At 40.7% G+C, this 27,555-nt stretch overlaps 1 pseudogene; it reads left to right on the top strand.

The window, feature by feature from the left end:
• The first annotated feature begins 14,408 nt into the window (after positions 1-14,408).
• Positions 14,409-19,862, top strand: LOC149274392 (coxsackievirus and adenovirus receptor-like; annotated as a pseudogene).
• The last annotated feature ends 7,693 nt before the right edge of the window (positions 19,863-27,555 follow it).

Raw genomic sequence — 27,555 nt, 5'->3', positions numbered from 1 at the left:
TCATGATGAAGAAAACCTTTGCACTCCATTTGGGCGCCACTTCACCCAAACCGGTCACTCCATACATGACCTTAAAATCAAAACACTGAGAGGTCATTTCAAAAACACCCAAGAAAGAAAGACATTTGAAGCCAAAATGATACATTTTTATGATTGTAAAAACAGAGGACTTAATGTGGATTTGAGCTTCTTAGCACACTATCAAAACTTCCTATAACCTGTGCTTTTTTTTTTTTTTTTTTTCTCTTCTTCTCTCTCTCCTACACGCTCACCCCTGCTCCCCCCCTAGCCTTATCTGTGCGGTATATGCCACTATTTACTATTTACGACCCTCTTAGTTTTTAGTCTGCAAATTCTCTACCTTGTTGTTTTAACCCCTGTTTTAACCCTGTATCAGAACATGTACTGGTCAGTTTTAAACTGTGTTTTTCACTTGCTTGGTCAGAAATGCTTTTGACTTGATAAAGGGAGGACTCCCGAAAGCTCGTCTATTATTTAAAATACTGTTAGTCCAATAAAAAAGGTATTACAAGATTCTGCAACATTCTGTTTTTTTGCATTCACGAAACATAACAAAAGAGCAATAACCAAGTACAGTTTGAGGCCTTCAGTGTGTAGAAACAATGGTCAATCAGATCAAATGGCTATTACCTATACTTAAATTCTCTTAGTCTAAAGTATTTATTTTATGAGTTAATATAGAAAGCTATTTTCTGTTTTACATGAAAAAGGTTAGTTCTTTTTTTCAGTTTTAGAAAAACAAACACAAGCTTTCTTAAAATGTTTCCAGACTTTTATTTAAAGGTCTTTTGCACCAGCCTCGATGACGATTAATCTGAATAAAAGTGTACGCATTTACTCAAAGGGCTGTGCAAACATGTATAGTGAATTATGATGAATACTTCTGCAGTCTCATGCTCAAACGATGTCAAATATAAGTGAACGCTCATTAGAGTGCATGCGATGGCTAGATTGTACCTTTAAATACTGCACAGACGTTCAGTGTGAATTACGTAACTCTAGTGCAAAGCGTCCATACGGCATTAATCAGGGGCAATTGCCCCCCAGGCCGCCCGAAATATAATCTAAACGGCCGCTGAGTGCTGATGCTGCCGGCCGGCGCTACTTTAATACTTTTTAAAAAAAATTTTATATGGCAAGCCGGATCGGCTATTAAATTAAAAAAAAAAAATAGTATTAAAGCAGCGCCGGCCGGCGGCATCAGCACTCAGCGGCCGTATGCGATGGCCGCCAAGTGATGGGAGCAGCGTGAGGGGTGAAAGCTCCGCCCCCTCGCACTCACCTTTCACCCCCTCACGCTGCTCCCATCACTATGCGGCCATCAGATTGTTGGAAATCGAATCTAAACGGCCGCTGGGTGCTGATGCTGCCGGCCGGAGCTACTTTAATACTTTATTTATTTTTAATATGGCAAGCCGATCCGGCATATTAAATAAATTTAAAAAAAAGTATTAAAGTAGCTCCGGCCGGTGGCATCAGCACCCAGCGGCCGTTTAGATAAGTTTTCCAGCAGTCTGATGGCCGCATAGTGATGGGAGCAGGGTGAGGGGTGAAAGGTGAGTGCGAGGGGGCGGAGCCACTTCACTTGACTTGCCCCCCAGGCCTTAGGCTGCCAGCCCTCCCCTGGCATGAATGATTCTACAGATCAAAAAAAGGATTTTACCAAACCGAGCAAAACATTGATTTCCTGCATTGCTTAAATCGTATTTGAAATGTAAGAAAACCGATGAAATGCTGTAGGAATTATTTAGAACCGTTTCGATTTATCACTCAATTTTATTTTACATTCATGAATTACCGTATTTTTAGATCTGTATTCAGATTCAGCAAATTCATTTTAATCCGTAATCAGAATGGTTCATTTTACATAAATACCATTCTCTTTTAATTTGTGAATGATTTAAAGAGTCTGATGAAGCTGAATTGTAAGCAGAGTTAAATAAAGCAGATAAAAAAAATATTTATCTATAAAATAAGTTCAGATAAGATGAAGAAACATATAGAAGTCAGATAATCTTTTACATATGCTCCTATTAAATGGCTTAAGGTGACCTCGTTTGGCTGCCGTGTCCTATTCTTACAGCCAGTTCTCTAGGTTGGAGGGTCCAACAAGACCCCCATGCGCATGTGCAGAAAGTGCTCCAAATGATTTTAAGCAGGCAATCAATCAGTGGTGTAAAATGTCAGCCCACAGAGGACATTTTCACTGCAGCCGTGAAGCTTATGCTTATTGCATGATCTTGGCCCTGAATGTGTATAGTAAGTACACGCTTAAACCTAGCGCTCCCTTGCAGATGCACAGTGAATAACCTAGTAGTGCTTCTGCTGCTTGGCCCATCGGTACAGCCGCTACTTTAACAAAATTTACTTCTTCAGAATTTTAAATTGCTAAAATTTCGGTTTATGTTGGATTTTTGATTTCCTTTCTCTTTCACTGTCACTTTCCTTATTGCTTTAACTCAAGGCTGCCATAAGAAATCTTCCGGCTCGGTATCAACATCAAGCACAAGCCCCCACCCCATCACGGCCCATCAAAAAAGGAGTACACCGAGCATCGGTATTGGGGTCAGGGTGTGTGTGCAGGAGGTCTAGTTCACCAGAGTGGGACTATGAGGACCCCAAAAGGCTGTACCCCCTGTTAATTCCACTTTATTGTAAATCAATATTTCCAAAGAATTGTTGACCTGATAAAGAGGCGTTTCATGCTTCGAGACTCTTCCTTATAACGCTGTTCGCATTCTGAAACGCAGAGTTGGTATAAGATATGCAAATACTCCATAAGTGTTTTGTCTGCTATATTAATTTGCAAGTTTTCCAGTTTCCATGTTAATAAGATCTGTTCCTTTCCTGTACACTGTATCAGTTTGATGAGCTAGGAAGTGATGACTCCCACTTAACACCTAAGAGAACTCAGTGATGATTCGAATGCTTATTATAATCTACTAGGAAATAACTTCTGATCTCAAGAAGGAGAATATCAGACGATATCTAAAAGCATTGATGATGAGAATGCTGTTAAATATATTAAGTTCTTTCTAGAATGCTTCTTGGATAAGGCAAAATTATTTAAAAAAGAGCCGAAACTGGTAAACAAAAACACCTTTCTGGCTACCACGGATTGCCTTTAATCAGTATGGTTTATTTACTTAAAAACATAGAATTTGACAGCAGATAAGAACCATTCGGCTCATCTAGTCTGCCTGTTTATCCTGGTGTATAGACCCGGATCTTAATAAGTCTTTGATCTCGTCTTAGATTTAGGAGCCATATGCTTATCCCATACATGCGTAAATTCCCTCACTGTATTAGTCTCTACCACTTCTGATGGGAGGCTGTTCCACTTATCTAGCACCCTCTGTATAAAGTGAAAGCAATACCGAAAAAAAAAAGGCCCTGGGAGTTATATTGCCTTGGAAAGAACAAGAATATTCCAATAAGTGCATTGGGCATTTAAGATGGGCTAAAACATGGACTCGGAAAGGGATCCGGGGGCCACAAAACAGCTCTGGAATAGATAGAAACATAGAATTTGATGGCAGATAATAACCATTTGGCCCATCTAGTCTGCCTGTTTTTTTCTGATTTAGGAGTCAGTCCTTGGTCTTGTCTTAGATTTAGGATAGGGTTACGCCTGCCCCAAGCAAGAGCCTTAAATACAGCGCCCACCAAACACCTTTCCATGATTCACAGATTTCGCAATCATTACTGATAAAGAAGGAGGAGGTGCAGCGAAGGTTCCCGCGAAATTAACGACTGCATTTCCATTATTATGGAATGTTAATAAAATCTTAAAGGGACAGACGTTTGTTTGTTTTTTTTATATAAACACCATAAAAATGATTTGGTTGGAGCTAAACGCTGAGCGGGGGGCTTGAGTGCCTTGGCTGATTTTGTCTTCTCGCTGTTTAATTGCATTTTACAAACAATGATTCAGAAAATGCCTTTTGCTCCAGGAATAATTAGGAAAAAAACCCAGTAAATCTCGGTTTCTCATCGTTCTTGCACACCCACATCTGTTTAGTTCTAATAAACTAAAGTTTACCCTTGTGTGATGATTTATCAATTCCACATTAGATGTGAAAATGAAGCCATTAATCATTGTAGAGAAAAAATGTTTTAATAGCAGTTTCTCTAAGTATGGGCTAATTGAACGCACAAGACAAAGTTGGCCTACTGATTATTTACATACAATCGAAGTTAAAGGGAAACGAAGCGGTATACAATGTATCATATGCATACAAATGGCTTGCGTGTTAGCCCATAAGCAATCACGGATAGGCTCAGAGCGGTGCTCTTCTAAGAATATGTGGGTAGAGAAGTAAGACCATTAGACGGAATACACATACACATATATATCTTATGCATAGCGAACCTCAGATTTGAGACGCGGGGGCCTATCTCCTATACTTCTATACCCAATCATCCATACGAGTGCTTGCCTAAAAAAAATAACACTTCCTGGTTAAACTAAAGCGGTATGCGATTCTTTACCTTTTTTTTACCCAAACGGAAATGCATACTAAGTTCTGATTTGCTTCACTTCCCAGTAAAATCAATAAAATGCTGTAATTTTACTTAAACTACCGTTCAAAGTTTGGGGGTCACTTAGAAATGTCCATGTTTTTGAAAGAAAAACAAATTTTGTCCATTAAAATAACATGAAATGGATCACAAATCCAGTGCAGACGGGGTTAATGTTATAAATGACTATTGTAGCTGGAAACGGCTGATTTTTTTATGGAATATCTTCATAGGTGGTAAGAGGCCCTTTATAAATCCCATCACTCCTGTGTTCCAATGGCCCTTTATCACTCCCATCACTCCTGTGTTCCAATGGCCCTTTATCACTCCCATCACTCCTTTGTTCCAATGGCACGTTGTGTTCGCTGATCCAAGTTTAAGTTTAAAAGGCTAATTGATCGTTAGAAAAGCCTTTTGCAATTATGTTAGTGCAGCGACCCTAAACTTTTGAATGGCAGCGTACCTTCTGACATCACAGATTTAGTGAATAAAGCCTGCTGCAAAGTGACAGTGCGAGTGTGACAGCACAGGTGAACACAGGGAGACATATGATACAATTCCATCATAGGCAAAAGTTAGATCGTTTGATAGAAACTGTTTTGGGTGGTTACAGTAGGGAGACCACATCAGCCATTTTTTTCTAGGACAGAGTATAATTTTTACAGGCGGCCGGCACTATATATGTCCTAGAAAAAATGGCCAATGGGGTCACCTTACTGTAACCCCCCTAAAACAGCTTCTATCAAAATAACTTCTGTAAATGGGAAACACACCTTAGTTACACATCCAAGATCTCTCTATGCTCACCTGTGCGCATGCCCCGTTATTTTGCTTGTATGGAATTGTGTGTGTCCTGGGAAAATGGCCTTCGTGGCACCTAAAAGTCAGCGCATATTTTATTTTTTTAATAATCTTTATTTTCTTATGTAAAGGGCAAGGATTAGGAAATTACATACAACATAAAGACATATACACAATATCCGTTTTGGTTAAAAAAAAAAAAAGGAAAAACAAAAACCGTTAGGGTATAAGTCAGCGCATATTTGGATGACAGGCATTACCGTAAATAATATTTAGTTCGGTAATAAATACGCCAAAGTTTAAAACTTTGTGAGGTCTTCCTCAACCAGGTTTTACACCCGTACAGTAACCCCACTGCCCGATATCTTGGGATCTCTCGAGGACGGGGTTACGGCCCTGCTCAGACCCTTCGTAAGGTTTATTTTATAAAATATTATTCCATTAACCCTTTGCAATGCCACAAATAATTCCATAGCCCAAATTTTGAACTAATAAAAATAACGGCTGCCTCGTTTGATTGACAGCTGACTGTAATGGCTGGTGGGTGCTGGAGGCAGGTGCACGCACTAGAACTCTTAGGTGTTTGTACTGAGCGGTCAGGGACAGCTACCTCCGCCTGTGGCCGGGTAGGGAGTGGTACAAGGAAAAGGAGGGTGAGAGGGGGGTTTGTTAGTGTCCTCCAGGAAGTGACGTCACGATTCACCTGCTGCTCGGTGGGCAGAGCTCGGGGAGATACGCATCCATTCCACACACTGAGAGGAAGGAGAGAGCGCGAGCCGCCTGTACCAAGCGCGAGACAGCCGCCTTATCTGGAGCGCACGCGGGCACCTGCCGAACCCCCAGTGCACTGCGCGTCTCGTGCCAGTCAGAAGGAGCGGGAGCCGCCTGGAGACGGGGTGCGGGATACAACGGGAGCTGCCTGGAGACGGGGTGCGGGATATACCGGGAGCCGCTCGGACCTCAGGGAGGTGTCCTTGGGATGGCGCTGGCATCTCTCCCTCTGCTGCTGCTGTTGGTGTACTGCGGTGGGTAACCTGGGCATTGTCTGCGAGGCTCGGTGCTTGGCAGGTGTTGGGAGGGGTGCGGTTCCTTACCTCTGTAGCATGTTCGGTTATAAAGCGGTGCACGGCGAGGACTGGCTAACCGGACCCTGTATAATACCAATTCCGCAAATAGCACCCATCGCTCTCAGGCAGCCACAACGCTCCCTGTCTGCTGTCTATCAATCAGTGGCTAGTGTTACAACTTTTGCCCCGGAACCCGGGAGCGTTCTGTAAAGTTTCTGGCATAGCCTCCCGTTCCGTGTTATCGATCTCGGGGTATGTAGGAGGCAGCTTAGTTTCAGTTCGGCGGATTGCTGCGTCCTGGCTGCTTTAATAAACTGCTCTGCAGCACTAATTACCTTTCATTTCGTGCCCAGCATATTGGATTACCAGCTGCCTGGAGCATTAATAACCACAATGGGGTAGTAAAGTACACTGGCACTGAAAGGGTGCTTTTACTGAATACATGTCTGTTATCCGGGGCAGAAAATCACAGCGCACACCCCACTGGCACTGAAGGGGTGTATGTATTACCTCCTTTGAGACCCTCACCCCCCAGGGGCTTAGATGTCTGCGCATTTCTTAACCCTTTGAAGTCCAAAGAGGCACGTTCGCCGATTACCCCAGTGCCATGGCTTGTGACCCCGATTTCTGTTATTGCCCCTTCACCTCTCCTGTATTTATTTTCTCTGATTTTGTGGGCTTAAATTAGTCAGTGGGGGAGGGTAACTCCAGCTATGAGACAATACAGAAGGGGAGGTTTTAGGCTGAGCTCTGATGCATTGAGTGGGGTTTGTTAGAAGGACAGATAACAATAGAAAGAACTTTTTAAATGCATTTAAATGTTTTGACTCCAACGGGTACCCGTAGGGCATAAGTTGCATTGATCAGAACTTTTTACTGTGAGGGGATCCTCATGCTTTAAGGCTTGCGATGTCAGTTATATTTATTATTATTATTATTAAAATATATATATATATAACTGTTCATATTAAGTGTTACATGTTTTCTACACATGATTAATTCGATTTTCCCTAATCTCTTTTATTAGCAGCAGGCGAGTCTTCATCCTAATGTCTGAATATTTCAACGGTGTTGATCCTTTTTTAAGGATAATCCCAGCATTTGGAGATCTGTATTTTTTTCTGTTCTGTATATTATCGCTGCCGTTAGCATGTGTGTAGTCATGGGAAGCCTTTGTTGACCTCTGGATAGGGATACTCCCAGCTGGCCCTGTACAGTGAATTATTTATTTACTTGAGTCTGTGTAGTTTACCTTATCTCTACACCTAATCACCCCCCCCCACACACACACACACACTGCTTCACTTCTTACTAATCCGACCCAACCTTGTAACAAGAAATGATCTCATCGTTGGGATCTCTGCAGAAGCCTTTTTATTATAAATAAATTTCCGATTTCCGCAGCGCTTACAGTCCATACAAACGGTCTGACAGACGGAGACCGATAGGTTAGATAGAGGGTCCACCTCGCGAGCTTCCAGTCTGCATGTAGTGTAAGTTTAACGTAATGGGGCAGTTTAGTAACCCCTCTCCTTTATTCTTTAGTCTATCAGTTTCTGTAGGGGGCTGTCTATACACGTGAAAGCAGGCAGACCTTTATACTTTGTACTACTGATTTTCATTTTTTTTGTCTTAAAGAGCAGTATTTTATTATGAGACGTAATTTAACCCCTTCGTGACCGGACTGTTTTACACATTTTAAACCCTTCGTGATGATGGCTGTTTTGACGTTTCTGGGGTGTTTTGTGTTTAGCTATAATTTTGGTCTTTCTCACTTACTGTATCCAGAGAAATTATATATTTTTTCTCTGTGCAAGAGCTTTCTTTAGATATTATTTTAGTCATGTAATGTATTCTAAATAAAATCTAGTAAAAAATTGAAGGAAAAAAAGTTTGTTGATCCCTTTCTAAGCTCCTTTTTAAGGACGCTTTATTTGCAGAGAAAACCATCTAGTCTCCCCCTTTTTCCTGATCTAGAAACTCGTTGGTCTCGTCTTAGATTCAGGAGCCCTAATCCTATCCAATGCAAGTTTAAATTCCCCCACTGTATTAGCCTCTACCACTTCTGACTGGCGGCAGTTCCATTTATCTACTACCCCCTCAGTATTGTGAATCTTCATTACATTGCGCTCTCAGAAGGTAGGCTGTGAAATAGTTTCTGGAGGCTGTTTTCCTGGCTAGGAGTGCTCTTTGGACTCCTCTTCCTTCGCGCTGATAACCCCGCTGCGGGTTTGTTATCAGTGCCGTGTGTTATTCATGTGCTGCCTGGAAACACACGGATATGTCTCTGGACTTGGCAGCAAAGCCAGCGAACGCTTATTTTACCCGGGAATCTGGCAGGCGCTTAGTGTTACGGTACGCGCTGATTACACCTGATGTGAAATAAAATCGTCGGGGCTTCCGGAATGTTCCAGTTTGTAAAACTAAACGTGTGCTGAGTGTATGGAGCTGGCGAGCGTCCTGCTGGAGCGAAGAGCTTTCATTCCAATCACACAGCCCTTTGTTTAATAAAGCAGTTTTTAAAGTGGTTTTATCATCCTAGCAGAATGTTCCTGCTGATTGGACCCTTCCACCGGTTACTATGGCGATAAAAACACTTGTAAACCACGTGCCCGCAGTACTATTTATAAGTAATGTTAATACGGCGTTCGTGTCCCTAAGCAAAATACTTAATTGGCGCGCGGGGGGTTTTGGGGTGACGGTGCGCTATAGTTTTCTTAAGTATCCAGTCATTCTCATTCCCTTTTTAAACCCCTGATGTGAGGAAGATGTATACGTTAGATACGCAGACTGTTAGAATAGGGTGTTATATTATTGGAAATGACTCGATGAAACTGAACCTACGGGTCGCAGGTTTACGTAGATATTGAGTAACTTGGTGTAATGGCTGTAGTGTGAGCCGGTGGCATCGTTCTCACATCCGGTGTCTCCAGATTTCTTCTATATTTCATTCTAATTGCTAAGGTTCTCTGTCTCTATGCGACTATTCTTTCTATACTAGTGTAGTATTTCCCGCTTTCCACGCTCACTTTCTCTTTCACTTCCATCCTTCCTTATCCTTTCAATCGTAAGCTGATGGCATTCAGTTTACTTCTTGCTCCTTGCCCCCTCCGATTGTCCCGTCTTTGCATTCTCTAACTTCTTTTTAGTCTGTTTTCCACCCCCGCCTCGCTCCCCCCTCTCGCTGTTATCTCGATTAGGATTTCCATGAGATGAGCAGCCACTCCTCTTACATAAACCCCATAAACCCGAAACCTATGGGACCTTCTTGTTAATGCGGTTCTGCTCGTCTGTAACTCGAATAAACCCCGATGGTGTGACGGAGATCGGAGGCAGGAAGGCCACCAGCTTTATGTATATATTTTCCGGACTCACGGCGTTCCAGGTGTCAGGTGAACACAGACACCGCGGTGTTTATTTTTATTAGAGTTTTGGGAAATGTTTATAAATCGGTATGAAACAATGTTGTCGTTTATAAAACAAAAGCAAATATTTGATTCTAAATTATTTAATAGTCTTTTTCATGTTAATGTGAAGTTCGTTCATTTGTAGATTTGTGTTAAAGCGGATTAACCACGTGTTTCCTTTTCGTTTAATGACTCACTTGGTGGTCTAGCCCCGTTTTACCCTCGGCACGCAGCACAGGGGTTTACTGGTTGAGATGGAAAAGGTGTTTATCGTGAGAGCCGTTATGGACTCTCTTTCTTTCTGTGCGTTTTTATGTTTCCTCCGAGCCAGGAACGAACTGCACAAATCTGTGATTCCTTCTGCGGCATTAGGGTCACAAAGACCGACTTTAGTCTTATGGAGAGATGCATATGAATAAGGTGCTTAGCTGTGCTTTTCACAAAATGTTCATATGGATCTTTTGTTTAATTAAAGGGTCGGTCCAGTGAAAATAAAATACATTCTGCTCCTCGATAATACAGCGTAGGTCGGCTTTGCAAAAACTTTTTGTTCCAATAAACTTCCTTTATCTACCCACTCGGAGGCCGCCATTGTCAGTCATGTGATATTTTGGGTGACTGTTACCAGCCCACACACCACACTGAGCTGATGCTTTATGGTAGAGCTTAACGAAGTCAGTTCCTCCATAGACTTCCATTAGCGCGTCCAACCGAGTGACTCGGTCTTAGTCATTCTATTGTTTTCCACAGACCATGTCCTAAGCAGTCGGGGTGTTTGTATAGTAGATCGGGCTCAGATAACAGAGAGAGAACTCATACAAATAGCTAACATGCAGCCATCTGAAAACATTACATTATTGGGCAAATTCTACAATCGGTTTAAAAGAAAAAAAAAAAAAAATATTTTGAAAAATGATTTTTCTAATCTGATGTTGCTCATCTCTCTCTGTTGCGTCCGGTAACTTGTCGCTGTGCAGAGATTCCGTCATCGGTCTTTCCTGGCATGTTGTGTGGATCGTTGTTGCTCAGTAATGCATATAATTTGAGTATTGACACCGGATCTGGTGCCGGTTTCACGTTTGGGGATTGTCGCCTTGTAGCGCTCTGACTCCGCGGCGAGGAATGATGGATCGGTCAGTTACCTCCTGCTGTTCTTTATGGAGATTTCTGAGAATACGCGGCACGTTCGGTTCATTAGGCAGGCTAATAAAATGAGCTTTATTAATAACTCATTTAGTCTTATATACAGTAATGTCCTATCATGTCAAGTAAAATAAATCTTTGTATGCAATATTAAAAATAACTATTGCTCTTGAACTAATCTGTAATAACGTGTCTGCTGATGCTTTCTGTTGGATGTTGTGTTTCTGCCTCTTACCCCCGGAGTCCTAGGTCGTTGAAAAGGCTAGTCTGCCGGCAGCAGCAGCGCACAATCCTGAAAGTGTTCTGCTAGCCCAGAAATCATCAGACATATTGCAGGTGACCCGGTACCTGGTGGGCTGGCTGACGGTGTATTGTGTGTGACTGTGCGGGTGAGCCGGTACCTGGTGGGCTGGCTGACGGTGTATTGTATGTGACTGTGCGGGTGAGCCGGTACCTGGTGGGCTGGCTGACGGTGTATTGTATGTGACTGTGCGGGTGAGCCGGTACCTGGTGGGCTGGCTGACGGTGTATTGTATGTGACTGTGCGGGTGAGCCGGTACCTGGTGGGCTGGCTGACGGTGTATTGTGTGTGACTGTGCGGGTGAGCCGGTACCTGGTGGGCTGGCTGACGGTGTATTGTGTGTGACTGCGGGTGGGCTGGCTGACGGTGTATTGTGTGTGACTGTGCGGGTGAGCCGGTGCCTGGTGGGCTGGCTGACGGTGTATTGTATGTGACTGTGCGGGTGAGCCGGTACCTGGTGGGCTGGCTGACGGTGTATTTGTATGTGACTGCGGGTGAGCCGGTACCTGGTGGGCTGGCTGACGGTGTATTGTATGTGACTGGTGCAGGGGAAGCTGAAGCCGTTCAGTAGCAGTATAATGTCCCCTGAAGCCCACCAACAAAGAATGCATGTGACGGGGCCAGTGTCACAGGCTAATATTTTCGTGGAACTCTTAGCTGGGTCATGGAGTACTTGTGTCCTTTTTCTGATCCCATGACCCGGTAATATTTTATAATATCTTTTATTTTATAACCGGCCCCAGAGACTGAATGTGGCTGCAGCTCTGGCTCTTCAAAGGGACAATCAGGTAGCCTGGCTGGAGCTCTTAATCGGCCAGCACAGCGCTGTTGGCCCAGAAGGCAGCCTCACTACAGGGGGGGGATACATCCCTTAATCTCCTCACTTGATCCATTCCCTGTGCACTCCCCGAGCTGATAGGATTTGGGGTTGGGTTCTGTGTACAACGTGGGGTAAATAGAATTAAGGCTCTATATAAGTTCTATGTGTTTGTAATAAAAGTGATTCTTGTTTTACGGCACGGATGGTGGTCGGACTGATCCGTGGGTAGCAGGAGCTCCGTATGAGGCTGCTGACTGGTGATTCCTCAGCCCTCAAACAGGGGTACCCAGCCTTGGGTAAGGTGACCCTGTAACATTGCAGATATGGGCGCTCGGTACCGCGTGCTGCCCCCTCCGCTGCCGGGTATTCACACCGGTTTGGCAAGTTCTGAAATCAGTGGGAACGCTTTTGCACATCCTGATCATGGTCTCATTAGACCGCCTTTGAACCTTCGCACGCGCCCTGGCAGTGAGTACGGGGGCAGTGGTCCCCAACTGAGCGCACCTCCCACCAGCAAACGGGTTTGAGTTTTTAATGTGTTATGTGTTGAGTTCTTAAGGTTCAATATTGTTGAATTTTTTTGTCCAATTTTGGTGTGTTAACCACACTTTTATTAAATAAGTTTTTGGGTCTTTTTTAAAGGTGTGTGTGGGGGGGGGGGTCATTTTCAGTTTCCGCCAAGTGAATGCTGAAGTTTTGGTTTCGGTTTCGGTCCCTAATTTTCATCTCGGTGCATCCCTAATGGGAATAGGTAGAATATAATCTAGAACCTCAGCATCAAGAACTGTCATCTAATACACAGGAGATTAGATACTTTTATATACTTAAGCATTCACACTATAACCCTGCTGGCTAGGGGGTTAAGATTTAACTGGCCCAACATGACATTTTAGCAAATTAGGTAAAAAAAGCATAGGTTGGTTAGTGACCGATGTCACCGCTCCCTCTGCTATAGTCTGTAGTTAAACAAGTAAACCCCCCCACAAATATTGAGGTATCTGACTCCCCTCCCCCGCGCATGTAGAGTGTGGGGTCACATACATGTTGTGTGCCCACCTTCCAGCCACAGTAGCCGGGACGGATGCGGCTCTTTTGTGGCCTGTGCCAGGATTATCCAGTGTAGCCCTGGGGGCCTGGAACTAACTAGCAGAGAATGAACTTGGACCGGTAGACATGGGGTTGAGAAGTGAAATCATTGGCAAATACGCCTACAATGCAGTCCGTCGCCGGGAGAACCTACAAAAGAGATTTCTTTTTTAGATGGGATACAATTTCACAAGAACGTAGAAAATAATCCGCTAGATTGCAAAATATAATTGCGGCTCATTCACAACAAGTGGCCGGGAGTCCTGAGCCGCTGCGTTTCCCCAAGAGTCGCGTTCGGTTTGTTCTCGGTTGCCTGGCAACAAGTCCAGCGCTGACCTCGCTCTTCAGGGATTAGTAACAAGCAACCGAACAAAGGAAACACCAGCGCGATCGCACGCCGCTGCCTCGCTCGCACGCCCCTGCCTCGCTCGCTCGCACGCCCCTGCCTCGCTCGCTCGCACGCCCCTGCCTCGCTCGCTCGCACGCCCCTGCCTCGCTCGCACGCACGCCCCTGCCTCGCTCGCACGCACGCCCCTGCCTCGCTCGCACGCACGCCCCTGCCTCGCTCGCACGCACGCCCCTGCCTCGCTCGCACGCACGCCCCTGCCTCGCTCGCACGCCGCTGCATCAATGCCTCTTCTAAGTTATTCAATACACTGTTTTTACTATACGATTCTATTATAATCCCTTTTTTGGGATATTTTTTAGAACAAGAAAGTAATTTCTTTTTTCAATCTTACAAGCGTTGGTAGCGGATGTTGTGGGGTTTCTTGGTGTAGACTGTTTAGTCATTTAGTGCCAAATCTGAATCAAAACGTCGTATATGAAAAATGAAATTGTTACCATAGCCCACTGACTGGCGTAAGTTATTATATATATTGTATATAAATATCAAAGGCCTGTTAATGATAAGCGAGAAACCAATATTTAGAATAAAGATGGAGCCTATCCCAACGTACTTGTTAATAAGTAAATGTGATGATGTAGGAAAAACATTCAAATTTTGGTTCTTTATAAATGGTAGATTTTTGGCAAGCACCCCATGTTCTTACTGCTTAGCAGCCAGCGGTGAGTTTATTCTAACAAACTTCGATTATAGAATAAGATGACGGGTGTAGCGGTTACAGGCTCACCGGATGTTAAGTGAACAGAAACGTGTATGATGTTGAGATTTATATATATTTATATGAAGCAGCCACATTTTATGTATAAATGAGTGTATGTATGATATGAAAAAGGATATGTGAACTAAATCTGACTTTTTTTTGTTGTTGTTAGGTTCAGCTAGAGCTTTGGAATTGGTTCCCTCTGACCAGAAAATTCTTGAGAAGTCTGAAGGCGACAAGGTCACTTTGGAATGCAAATATAATGTGGGACCCATGGATATCGGGACACTGGATATTGACTGGGACTTGGTGTCGGCAGATACACAGAAACCAGATCAGTCTGTATGTACCAAGTATCTATTATTGGAATTACGTTTTGAGCTCTCGAATGTATCTTGAATCTTGCCGTTCCCTGCGATGTAACGCGACGGTTTTGTTAAATGTTTTTCTTTTTAGATAATCATGTTCAGTGGCGGGGTTACGTATGTAAATTCCGAAGAACTAAAAAACAGGGTCCACTTCAGCTCCTCTGACCCCTCGGATGGCGACGCGTCAATAGAAATCGTTAATTTAAAAAGCATGGATACCGGTACATATCAATGCAAGGTGAAGAAGGTACCGGGGATGAAAAGCAGGAAAATAGCTCTCTCTGTGTATCGTAAGTACGTCCGCGCTTTGTCCAGGTTTACTTTGTCATGTTGCTCACGTCAGAAGAATGCAAGAACACCTTAAACATTTTCACTTACAGACAGAAGCCCCCTCCCTGCCACTCGATATCGGATCGTTACGACTATTTTATATGAATGAAGTGTTCGACGAATGCTGTCTTACAGCTCAGGTTTCTAGATCTGAGCCAGAGATGGTTAAAGAGTAACTGATTAAAGTGGTCTGCAAGTCACTTCTCATATGTCCGTATGTGTGCAACGCCTTGTTCTTATCCATAAACATTCGCTTGTCCCAAAGGTGCTGCAAACATGCGAACAGGGAAATCCCATACGTGAAAGTTCCAAGTGACTGTTACTGCCAGTTTCACCCATAATATGATCACATCTTACATACGCCAACCAGACCCTCCCCATTACCAGTCGCTGCCCTTCCAACGGTGTACAGTATATAGGTCCTTGCGTTACTTTACAGTGTTCTTGACATTGTCCCTGCAAAATCCATACATTAAAATGGATGTTGACATTAATACCCAGGCATGCGTATATACATACACTTTGTACGTGTGGGAGATTATTCCTCCAAAACGAAGGTTTCCGTGTCATCATGACTGTGCGCCATTGAACAAACTATAGTGCTTTAGGCCAACAGTGCAAAGGTGTGCGTGAAGTGCTGCTCGGTGGCATTCTCTAGATGACGTGTTTGATCCGAAGATCGGCCCTATTTGTATAGAATGTCCCTATTTGTATAGAATGTCCCTATTTGTATAGGTATTTGAGTGTTTTTTTTTTCATTGTGATTTTTAATGGTTTTTAATGGACGCCCATACTAAAATGTAGGTTAAGTTCTTAAAGATGAGCGTGTAAAGTTCAGCGCATGCACTTCTGTATCCGGGTCAAGTCTCCGGAGGGTGTGATTAGTAAACTGCAGATATGCTTAAAAGTTTTCCCAATGTCTTCTAGTTAAGCCAGCAAAAACGCGATGCTTTATTGAAGGATCACAACAGATTGGGAAGGACCTTAGCCTGAAATGCGAATCCAAAGAAGGAACTCCTCCTGTAACATATCAATGGTTCAAGCTCACCGGCCAGCAGCCGCGGCCCCCGGGGCTCAACTGGGGTGACTATAGTTTGTTTGTTTTTGCAATTCTGTTTTGTTATTGATGTGCTTTCGCATTTTTAAACTGTTAGATAGTACTCCATACGGCAAGTGCGTATTAGATTTTCATGACGATCTTGTTTTCCCTTCTTTAGATCCAGCCAGCGGAACTCTTTCTGTGAAAAATGCTTCTCAGTATCACAGCGGCACGTACAGGTGTTTAGCTAATAACAGAGTTGGCTCCGAGGAGTGCATGGTCATACTTAATGTTGTTCCTCGTAAGTATTTACCGTTTTGCCCTAAGTGCTCAAAATATTATTTTAAAGCAGACATTTTAGTACATTTCAACGTTGTGTAGCGTAAAATTATCCCATATAACTGTCTACAGGTTAAAATAGAAAATTTTTTGCGGTATTTATTAAGCATTGTCAGATGCACCTAAACTGCAAAGTGCGGATATTACCATTAAGGTAAGGTTAGGAGAGCGTTTGTCTCACTGGCTGCCAACCTCACCTTCCATTGAACTAAATCTCACCGGAAAGATGAAACAGATTGACCGACAAGCAAGTGCAAGCTACAGGTACTTGCAATAAAATAAGTAACTCTAATTAAATCCATTAAAATGATTTACATACGTTGGCGAGGCTTCCCGGTGCTGTAAGCGTATATTGCTCCCGCCACACGAATACTGCAATATATTCTAAATTCTGGATTTTCGCTTTCATATTCTACATCGTTGGTTATGGCCGTTTTCCTTTCCAAAAAGACAAATATGCTTCTTTTTTACTCTTCACAGCTTCAAATGTAGCCGGAGTGGTTGCGGGTGCCATAATAGGGACATTATTAAGTCTTGGACTTGTTGGGCTCCTGGTGTTTTTTTGCTGCAAGAAACAAAGAGAGAAAAAGTATGAGAAAGAAGTACAGCATGAAATCAGGTACGATGACATTTCACAGGAGTTACACGTCAGCGAATACTTTCATTTCTCTCAACACACGGAAGATGATGCTGCAAATTTATAGACTAACTTGTGTTTGCCATCAGCATTATTGGAATGTTTAACCCCTTAAGGATAAAGACTTTAAACCAAAAAAAAAAATTCTGAGTACCCCTGTAATTTTTATTTTTCTATTTTGTTTTAAAATTTTCACTTTTTTAAAACTTTCTTCACTGCAACCCCTCCCTTTTCATACCCAGCTTTTCACTCCAATGGTTAGATAACTCTTTTGGACTTTTTAGTTTGTGGTATGCAGCGTTAAATAGTTTTGTAAATCACTATATATACAAAATAAGGGTAATAGGTGGTTTTGGACAGATACAGTGTCATTACAAAAAAAATATAGGCAATTAACTAGATGGTTGTAATGTTACAGTTCCCATTGGAAAAACTTCCAGTATTGGGATGTTATGTGAAACTGATGTAGCAGGCAATGGCTTCATGTATAATCGAATACCGCCATGGTTTAAGTACTCCTATTTATTCTATATTTCAAAGCAGGTCTGTAATTTTACTAGAATTTCTGGGATTTCATATCTGGGTTTACGTATTAAAATAATCTTTACGATTATTTTTCCCCGTTCTCTCCTATATTTTTCATTTGCTCTTTGTTTCCGGTAGCCTTTTTTTGGGGGGGGGATTGGGCACAGAGAACAGGAACTTTGATCAGATATGCAGGCTTTACCCACATAGTCCCAATTTATCAAACACAAAGACACTGATTGCAAAACAAGAAACACAAATTTACAGCTAGTTTAACCCCTTAAGGACCGGGCTCATTTTTCGTTTTGTACCCTGTGGGACCGAGGCTGTTTTGACACTTTTGTGGTGCTTGTGTTCAGCTGTAATTTTCTCCTCACCCATTTAGTGTACCCACATAAGTTATATATTGTTTTTTTCAGGACAAGATGGGCTTTCTTCAGATACCATTATTTACTTATTTACTATAAAAAAAAATAAAAAAAACATGGTGAAAAGTTGAAAAAAAAACACATTTTATGACTTTTATTTGAAAAATCTTTTACTCGCCTAAAAAAGCAAGTAAAAAAACTAGCTAAATAGATTCTACTACTTGTCCTGAGTTTAGAAATACCCAATGTTTTTATGTTTTTTTGCTGTTTTTTGTAAGTTATAGGGCAATAAGTACAAGCAGCGTTTTATGATTTCCAAATCTTTTTTAACAAATCTGGTCAGTCTGCCTCCATCTCCTCTTTGGAACATCTTTGAAGCCGGTTAACTCAATTTAACCCATTCAAACCATATATTTTTGAAAACAAGACACCCCAGGGTATTCCAAATGCTGTTATTTTAACCCTTTCCATGCACCAATTATACAACTACACTTTGTCAAACTTTGTAATAGTAATTATTTTTATTTTTTTTTCACACAAATTGTACTTTAGTTATAGATATACAGGTCCTGGTATATGCCACTGTCAAACAACACGCCAATGTGTGTTCAGGAACATCTCCTGAGTGCAGTGATACCCGACATGCATGGGTTTGTCGGGTTGTTTCAGATTTAAAATGCCACATTTGGGAAGTGCGCTTTTTTTCGCCATTTTGGTCAGTCTGTACCTATGCCCTATCTTTGAGCTAGGCCACTCCAATTTACCCCATCAGCCATTTTTTTTATATATTAGACACCCCTTGGGTATTTGAAGTGCTTTTATTTTAACTCTTTGTTGAGATTTTTGAGAAATTTTAGCACTTGCTCAAAATAATAAACTTTATTTTTTAATTTTATTTTATTTTTTTAATACTTTTCTTATATTTTTTTTTACACATTTTGCTGGTACTGGATGGTTCATCTAGTGACATCACTGCATAATTATTTTTAAATGTTAGCACATTTTTTTTTTAATTTTTTTTCCATTTTTTATTTATTTTTATTTTTTTTGAATATTTTACTAATCACATAGTGATTAGAAAGCTGGGCTCCATTGACTTGCATGGTTGAATGCAGTACCTGTATTCAACCAGCAAGTGGAGCCAGTTCTCTAGAGGGTCTGGAGACCCTCTAGCGAACTTTTTCGTCTTTATTGTTTTATTTCCCGGGCCGCCGCCATCTTGCTTGATGGCGAAGATCACCGGCAGCGGCGGCTGTGACCGCTCTCCGGAGCGGTCACAGCCCACCCAGAGGTAAGTGTTTGGTGTCGCTGGATGCCTCCTGATCGAGGCATTCCAGCGACACCATTTAAGTTTAGGAGGCGATCGTTGATCGCCTCCTAAACGCTTTTAAAACGGGCGTCCGCCGCCATACAATGTATGGCGGCTGTTGACGCCCCGGGGAGGGGCCAGACATGGCCCCCGATGCCGATCTCGGCCTTGCTGAATGCCTCGACATCGAGGCATTGCAGCAAGGCCGTTTAAGCGAAGAAAGTGATCCTTGATCACTTTCTAAGCTTATTTAATTTTTTGACGGTTCAGGACCGTCAAAGGTCATTTAGTGACCTTCTTGTTATGACGGTCCTGAACCGGCAAAGGTCGCGAAGGGGTTAAAAACTATAATCAACTTAACATTTTTTTAACTCTCAAACCAACGTTTGTCTCTCTTATTCCACAGAGAGGATGTCGCGCCTCCAAAAAGCCGCAACTCGACTGCTCGAAGTTACATTGGGAGCAATCATTCCTCTCTAGGATCTCTCTCCCCCTCGAACATTGATGGTTATTCCAAGGCTCGATACAATCAAGTACCAAGTGAAGAGCATGAACGCCCCCAAAGCCAAACCCCAAACTTCGTGCCACCCAAGGTAGCTGGTCCAAATCTAAGTAGAATGGGAGCCATTCCTGTGATGGTTCCTGCACAGAGCAAGGATGGTTCGATTGTATAAATGTACTCAAAAGGTCACTGGTGGTTGTGCATGGATTTTGTACAACCTTGTAGTGATATTTTCCCCTAAAAGGATGTGTTTAATACTAAATCGCTTCTTCATGGTACTTGATATAAACATATATATATATATATATATATATATATATATATATATATATATATATATATATATATGATCTACACACCAGATGCACATGTTTTTTCCTATTTATGTTTGTTTCAGACAAGTAGAAAACACCTTTCCTTTTTAGCTACATTAAGCATATCTTTTGTGCTCTTAACATTTCAAAAATCATTCAGATATTTCATTTCAAGCGAATGGACTTTTGTTGAGGTTGTTATGTCATCAAGGTGATGTGTCGCATATTTCAGGTAACTCTACAATGCCGGTTAAGTATTGAATTATCACGGAGAGTTGGGTATAAACTTGTGCATACGTTTGGGTCTAGTAGGGAATCTGAATCCTGGGCGTTTGCGCTGGAGCCTTGCATGCGGTTGGATAAATGCATGTGCGGAACGGGGGCTCTATCAGTGCGGGGTGCGTACTTTGTTTGTATTTATGTTTCTCCAAATGGAAAGGATGGGTCAAGTTGAATTATAAGGCATGACAATTAAATGGGAATAGATGGCTTCAGTCTTGTGGATTTTAGCCTCGTCTTTTTTCCTGAAAGACCAAACTATTTTATGTGTCTAGGACAAATGTGGATTGCTTTTCAGGGTAGAATACATAGGTTTCTGTAGCTCAGGTATGTTGTAAATATTATTGCGGATTGGCGACATCCATACACGCCCGATTTTTCTTTTCTCAAAATTTTTTTACTTTGTTTTTTATTTTCTCCCCAAACTCTGACTTTGTGCCGTTGCACAGTTCTCTTTCCCATCGGTTTGCTTTCTATCAGTTGCTTGCAGCCGATCACCGCTCTCTAACCTTACCTCTTCCTGTGCCTTTTCAAACAAATCCTTCCTATAAGAATGTATCTTTTTAACCAAGGGTGTGCCTACATTTCTCAAGGGTGCTTTAACGTGAAGGTACAGTCTACAGGTTTCTTTTGCATATCAATTAAATGTTGTCTTTGTCAGGATTGTCTACAATGTGTCTGATATCGCGATATGTAACGGACACAGTTAACATTGAAACGCCTGGCTTTGGGTATCCGTGCGAAATGTTCCCAAGTGTGATTAGTGACCCCGAACTGATGCAGCTTCTACTTGAAAATGTAATATTCCTCATGCCTGATCTGTTATTTTGCAACCTTGTGCCCAATCCATTTGGGGGATGTATTCTTTTTTTTTTTTTTTTGACATGTTGTTTTCTTCTTATTGAGACAAATGATGCTGGTTACAAATCCTGTTACGTGATTTTTCAATCAATTGTTACATGTTTTATATCTACTCAAAATGTTGAAAAAGCCAAGGTTTGGTCCTTATTGATGTAGCATTTCGCTAAGGTCCCGAATGCAATTGTGTAAATAGCATGAAAGAATGAACACGTACAACACTACCCTGCATACCTGTATAAAAAGCACAACCGTACTGCATCTATATATACAGTACTCTATAGATTTCCCTTATATAATGAGGACGGATGCCTCAGATGCCCATTCCGATCAGGGCTAAGCCGCCTTTGGCACTCCAGCCACTGGCTTGTATCATTAACCCTAACAAGCTGAGCATCATAGGAGTTGTTGTCCACATTAGCTGAATGGGCACACAGATGGCTATTGCCTGACACTGATGGGTTTTTTTTAATATAACCCCCTGATGAATTTTGTGCTCCTTTTTATAAGAAACCTGTACACTAAGGGCTTTCTGACGTGTAATATTTTTAGTAGAATTGTGACTTTTTTCTGTACTTTCAAAAAACAAATAAATATACTTTGGTGAAACCCAGACTTGTCTGTTTTCAGCATTTTGTGTAATCCGATCTTGTGCTTTCTAACCTTTTCCACGGTGTAAGAATTCTAAAGAAACGTTTGCTGTATTTCATCTAAACTTTTACAACTTTTGTAAATTTGGCTTGCTTGTTCAGAAGAGTTGAATATAAAACCAATTAGAAAATAAAGGATTCTCTTGATTTGCACTTTTTTTTCTCTTTCACAAATCCTAGTTTAATGCAACACGTTACAAATTATAAGGGAAGGTATAAAGAGCTGGTGAAATGGAACATATAAAAGATATATTCTAAACAATGTATTCTTGCTACTTATTCCAGATCTAGCGAGGAAACCGTAGCGGCAGAAATTGCATAAATTCATTTTTTTGCCCTTTTATTTATTTTCCACATTTAACTTTTATACAAGAAACTGTCTTCCAAGTCAAGTAATGCCAGTAATATGAAAATACTACATTATTCTGAGTCGCGTAAAAAGATTATAAGTATTTTAATTACAGAGTCCTTTTAAGCCGTTAATAGCGGTACCTGAACGATAGACCTGATTCATGTCGGGGAAGTAATTACTGGTGCCACTCCATGAAACGCACAATCGTTTTTTATCCCCCCCCCCCTGGTTGACATGGAGCCAGGCATTCATTTAAATGTATTTACAGACTAGACAATGAGGTCTGCTTGGCCCTGGCTATCACGTTTCTAACTCATTTTTAATTTAGATTTGAGTATTTTAAAGATGTTTTTTTTTCATGTGCTTGTAGTTTTTCTTTAGAAACTATTCACTTAAACGCCCTTCAATTAATATCTCGGCTAGAAAACTGGATAAAGAATTCACTCTAGACGCACGTTGGTTACCGGCTTGTAAAGTTTTGCTATAATTTTTGTACCCCAACCTCTGCTTCTGTAATTCACTTCACTTAGGAGCAAAAGTAGACATAAAGCGAGATCGTTTGCGGCACCAGAGCTGCAATATACAAAGGGAGCTGCCGTAAAAACAGCACCGCAGCATCGCCTTTTCCTTTTCTCGTTAATTAACCTCAATCGTTTTCTCGTTTAGAAGATTTTCTCTACATAGGAGTCTACTGCCCCCTGGTGGCTTCTGCTGACATTTTGTAGACTTTCCAGCAGATGAGATTTAAGGGGTCTGATTACAGACCTAAAATATGAGATATTTTGGGTTGTGTAATTGGATACAATGCCACCAAAATCACCCAACGCAGTGTGGTACAGATTAAAAATAACTCATGAAGAGCTCTGGGGTATTTGTGGAATGATAGCCAGTGAATTTAGTCTTTCCCAGGGTAGTTATTGTAGAGTAGACAGATCTGTTAAATGGTTTTCATTGGGTTGTTTTAACTTACTGATTACCCTGACCCTTCGACATGAAGTATCAAAATGAGTGTACAATTTTATTTGCATGTGCCTACCCAGAATCCCCTGTGGTTGTGGCAGCACCATGAGATTTCTGAGGGAAAACGGGCCTTCTGGCTTGTCTGGTGTCTGTAGATGAGTGTTTAATAATACTTCTACTACACCCTTAATGTTAAGGGGAAGGGTTTCCATCACCTTTACCCTCCATAACTTATGTTATTAGTATTGCCTGTGATAAGTGAGAAAAGAGGTCACAGATAATGAGAACTCTTGGATGGATAGTAATAGGGCGTAGAGGCAGCTGTCACCTGGGAATTCTACAAAATAGAACGTCCCCGCTGAACCAAACCGCCTGCAAATCCTCGGCGTTTCCAGCTTCTGCACCGCTAAGTTTGTTTCCTGGACCTCTGCAAAAAAAACACAATGGACTCAAATGATGGATTTTCCCCAAGTGGCTGTGCTCTCCAGATGTAAAGAACAGGGTCCTGAGGTCTTTTTTTTTTTTAATGAATGTTTATTTTTCTTTATTGATAGGTATCAAAAAATGTGAAATGTTATATTCGGTTTAATGTCCTATCCTTAAGGGCTTTGCAGCCTAGGCACCCCCTAATTTAACCTCAATTTTTTGTATCTGTAGAAAAAGCATTAAACACGCATTTAACTGACTTTTCTTTTTCTTTTCTTCATTCAAGTATCATGGCTTAACTGTGGTTTAAGAGGAGCTCAGAAGAACGTGAAGAGAAGCTGTGAACTATACACTCAGCTTGAGCCTTCATCATACTGTATTTTCGCCATTTCAGACTTGTTATACTCATTATCAGCCTTTTTTTTTTTTCATTTATTTTTTTTTATTTTTTTTAAATCTGAACTCCTATATTGCAGAAGTAGATATATAAAAATATTCACTTAGGCATAGACCTTTTTTCTAAAGCAAGAAAAATTCTTGTAACCATGCCATAATTTTTTTTATTCTATTAATGCCAAAATGCCTTTTAAAAAATATATATAAACAGTGATTATAGTGTGTATATAATTGTAATTGAAAAATCTATTCCCTACTGTTCTGGTGATTCTTAAAGGGCAAAGTTATTTTCTTCAAGGCACCAAGAATTTTGAGAAGTGGCTGGCACTTTAGCAGTTACAGGCTGCTTACTCTGGGTGACCTGCGCTTGCCTGCTTGCAGACAGCAATACTGATAAAAGTTGCTCTCTGCTTGTGCTGTGATTTGGTTTTGAGCTAGACGGACAGGATCTTGAAAATGTTTACGGCTTTTCTTTTCTCTCCAGAATAAGTTTATTTCAGTCGGTTTCATAGGTTTTTAAATCTCTTAGAAAAACATTAAACAGGACTTCTGACATTACGTTTTAATTTGTTTACCAGGATGTGAGAACACTAATAATATCACACCGAGACCGAAATCTCAAATAGCAAGTAAACTCCCAAACTACGCTGATATTCACGTTACGACTTTTGTGTTAATCCGCCATCATAGCTACCAACATGTGGGATGAGTAGCGAGCGTTTAATATGTAGTTTTATGTTTTCACCACATGCTAACCCAAGGAGAAGATGTATGTTTACAAATCCTTTTTTTCTCTCTTCTCGATATTGTGGTACGTATGCAAAATTATCATTTTGATATTTAAAGAAGTCTACAATGAGAAAAATACATGTTATAGAAAAGGTACTGAAATCTTTCATACTCTTAGATGTTGCTGAATGGGAAAAAGTAAAAAAAAAACCAACAAAACCTATTTCAATACAAAAAGGTTTTTTAAACTCCAAATATGTTTATATATATATTTTTTTTATAACAGACTTTGGATTTTATTAAAGTGGCCGTTTTCAGGAACGGTAGAAATATGCTATTTAACTCTCTGATGTCCCTATCCATGCCTGGCAAGTTTTTACTATGAGACGGCATGAGTTGGTTGCGTAATATATAGTTAAATCAGAACATTCTACTTTATTGAATAGTATGCAAGTAATGTTGAATTTTAAGCTTTTTTTTTTTTTTATTATATATTTGCGTTTGATTCTGTAACAAAAAATAAAGATTGCTGTGGTTAAACATTAGGAACTATAAATGAAAGCATTGCATGCTTTGCCTGTAGAGATAAGAGTATATACGCTCTCTAAAGAGAATGTATATTTCGCCAGGCGGGGCTAAGGTTTGGGATTGGTGCAGAACTTCTTGTACTTTTCTACTGTGAATAATGTAAATACAAATAAAAGAGTTTATTTCTGAAAATGTTCTGGTTTTGTGGTCTGGTGGCGTGATATAATAGTTATATGCCAAGCCTTATCAGAGGAGTTTAATAAAAATAAGTAAAAAGTTAACTTTCAATGGATGGGCCCAATGCCAGCACAAGCGGCGAGGTTTAATATTAAACTAGCTAATGTGCCCACCTCTAAAATTATAGAAGGGGCCGATCCACTTTCATATCAGTGACCAGCCTAGAGATGTCAAATTTCTGGAAATGTTGAAGCCAGGTTTTTTGAAAGAATGGACATTTTCAGAGTGAAGTTTTACAATTTTCAAGTTATTTTACTACACTGGGAACGTGAAATGCAGTGTATATAAAAGTATCACGCTTGAAATAAAAGTATAGCATTATGGCTGTGACATCACCATCACTGCTGTGACATCACCATTACACACAGAGTGTATATAGCAGAGAGAAACAACTCTTTTTTGCTTCATTTTACTTAAATATCTTAACTTGCTACAGTTCAGGCCATAGATGGCATTAGTAAAAACATTTGCTCGTCACTAGAAAGTTCTAGAAAAAGAGGAGTGGCAATTCTTATTAGTAATGAATTAGACGCTAAAATTATCTATCAAGAAACTGATCAAGAGGCAAGGGTTATAATAGTAATAATGGAAATGCAAGGTGAAATCTATACCTTGATTAATATCTATGCCCCTAATGGCTCTTCTAATAGTTTCTTTAGAAGTCTATTTGAAAAGATTATAAGAATTAAACAAGGAAAACTATTATTTGCGGGAGACTTCAATCGAATTATAGAGCCAGCGCTGGATAAGAAAACAAAGTTCAGATTATAGATAAAAATATAAAAACACAGGCACTCCAATTTAAAAAAACCATAAGGAACTATGGTTTATTGGATCTATGGCGATTTACCATCCAGAAGAAAGGGACTTTACGTGCTTTTCTAAAACATATCTTTCGTATTCAAGAATTGATTTATTCCTAGGTGATGATGAGATAGCAAGAAGGGTAAAAAAGATTTTAATACAGGATATTACCTGGTCAGATCATAACGCATTAATAATGGTTATCTTACCTGAAAATCCTAAAAAAAGATCAAATTGGCGCCTAAATGAAAATATATTATCTAAAAAGGAGAATAGAGATTACATAATAGACATTACAAAAAAATATTTTTTGGAAAATGAGAATAAAGAAGTCCCTTCGCCAATAGTTTGGAGTGCCTATAAATGCGTAATCAGAGGTCACCTTATTAAATTGGGTACTAAAATGAAAAAATCCAGGGGGGCCCCTTTGGCTGAGTTATATCTAAATGTTTATAGAATTTCACAGGAAAACAAATTCTCCCCTTCAGAATCTAAGACAAGAGTATTAAATGAAATACAAAATAAAATAAATGAAGCACTAATTGAGGAAAAAAATAAAAACTTGCATTACCTAAAAATTAACTGGTATTATAAGGGCAACCGAGCCGATTTATTGTTATCCAATAAACTTAAGGCTAAGAGACAATTAAGAAGAATTCATAAAATAAGATCAAACGGAGAACTGTGCCTTACTCCAGAGAAAATCGGAGTAGCCTTTAATGACTACTATAAACTTCTATATAACTTAAAGATTAAAAAGCAAGAACATGCATATGAATATTTCTTAAAAAGAGCCACTCCGAAATTATCAGAAGACCAACTGATGTCCATAAATCAATCTATAGAAATAGAAGAAGTTAAAAAGGTTATTAATGAAATGCAAAATAACAAGGCGCCAGGGCCAGATGGTTATAGTAATAAATTTTATAAAATTTTCAAAGATCTATTAGCGGATAAACTCACCAAGACTTTCAATGAAGTAATTAAAATTCGTTTTTCCCCCCTGAAATGCTAAGGGATAATATAGTTCCGATACTAAAGCCTAATAAAGACCCAGAGACCCTTTCCAACTATCGCCCAATCTCGCTTTTAAATGGGGATGTTAAAATCTATGCGGCAATACTAGCGAAGAGGCTAAAAGCTGTAATACATAATCTAATTCTTCAAGACCAGACTGGCTTCATTCCGGGTAGGACGTCGAAGAACAACATTAGGAAAGTTATTGATATTCTGGACGTCTCTTCGCGCTCGGGGGTCCCAACTTTGACCCTGTCATTGGATGCTGAGAAGGCCTTTGACAGGGTCAGTTGGGACTTCCTGGAACATACTCTT

This window comes from Sceloporus occidentalis, unplaced genomic scaffold (genome assembly GCF_023333645.1).
Source record: "Sceloporus occidentalis isolate IW3139 unplaced genomic scaffold, rSceOcc1.0.p SCAF_334, whole genome shotgun sequence".
Classification (NCBI taxonomy): domain Eukaryota; kingdom Metazoa; phylum Chordata; class Lepidosauria; order Squamata; family Phrynosomatidae; genus Sceloporus; species Sceloporus occidentalis.
This window is presented reverse-complemented; position numbering and strand designations above follow the sequence as displayed.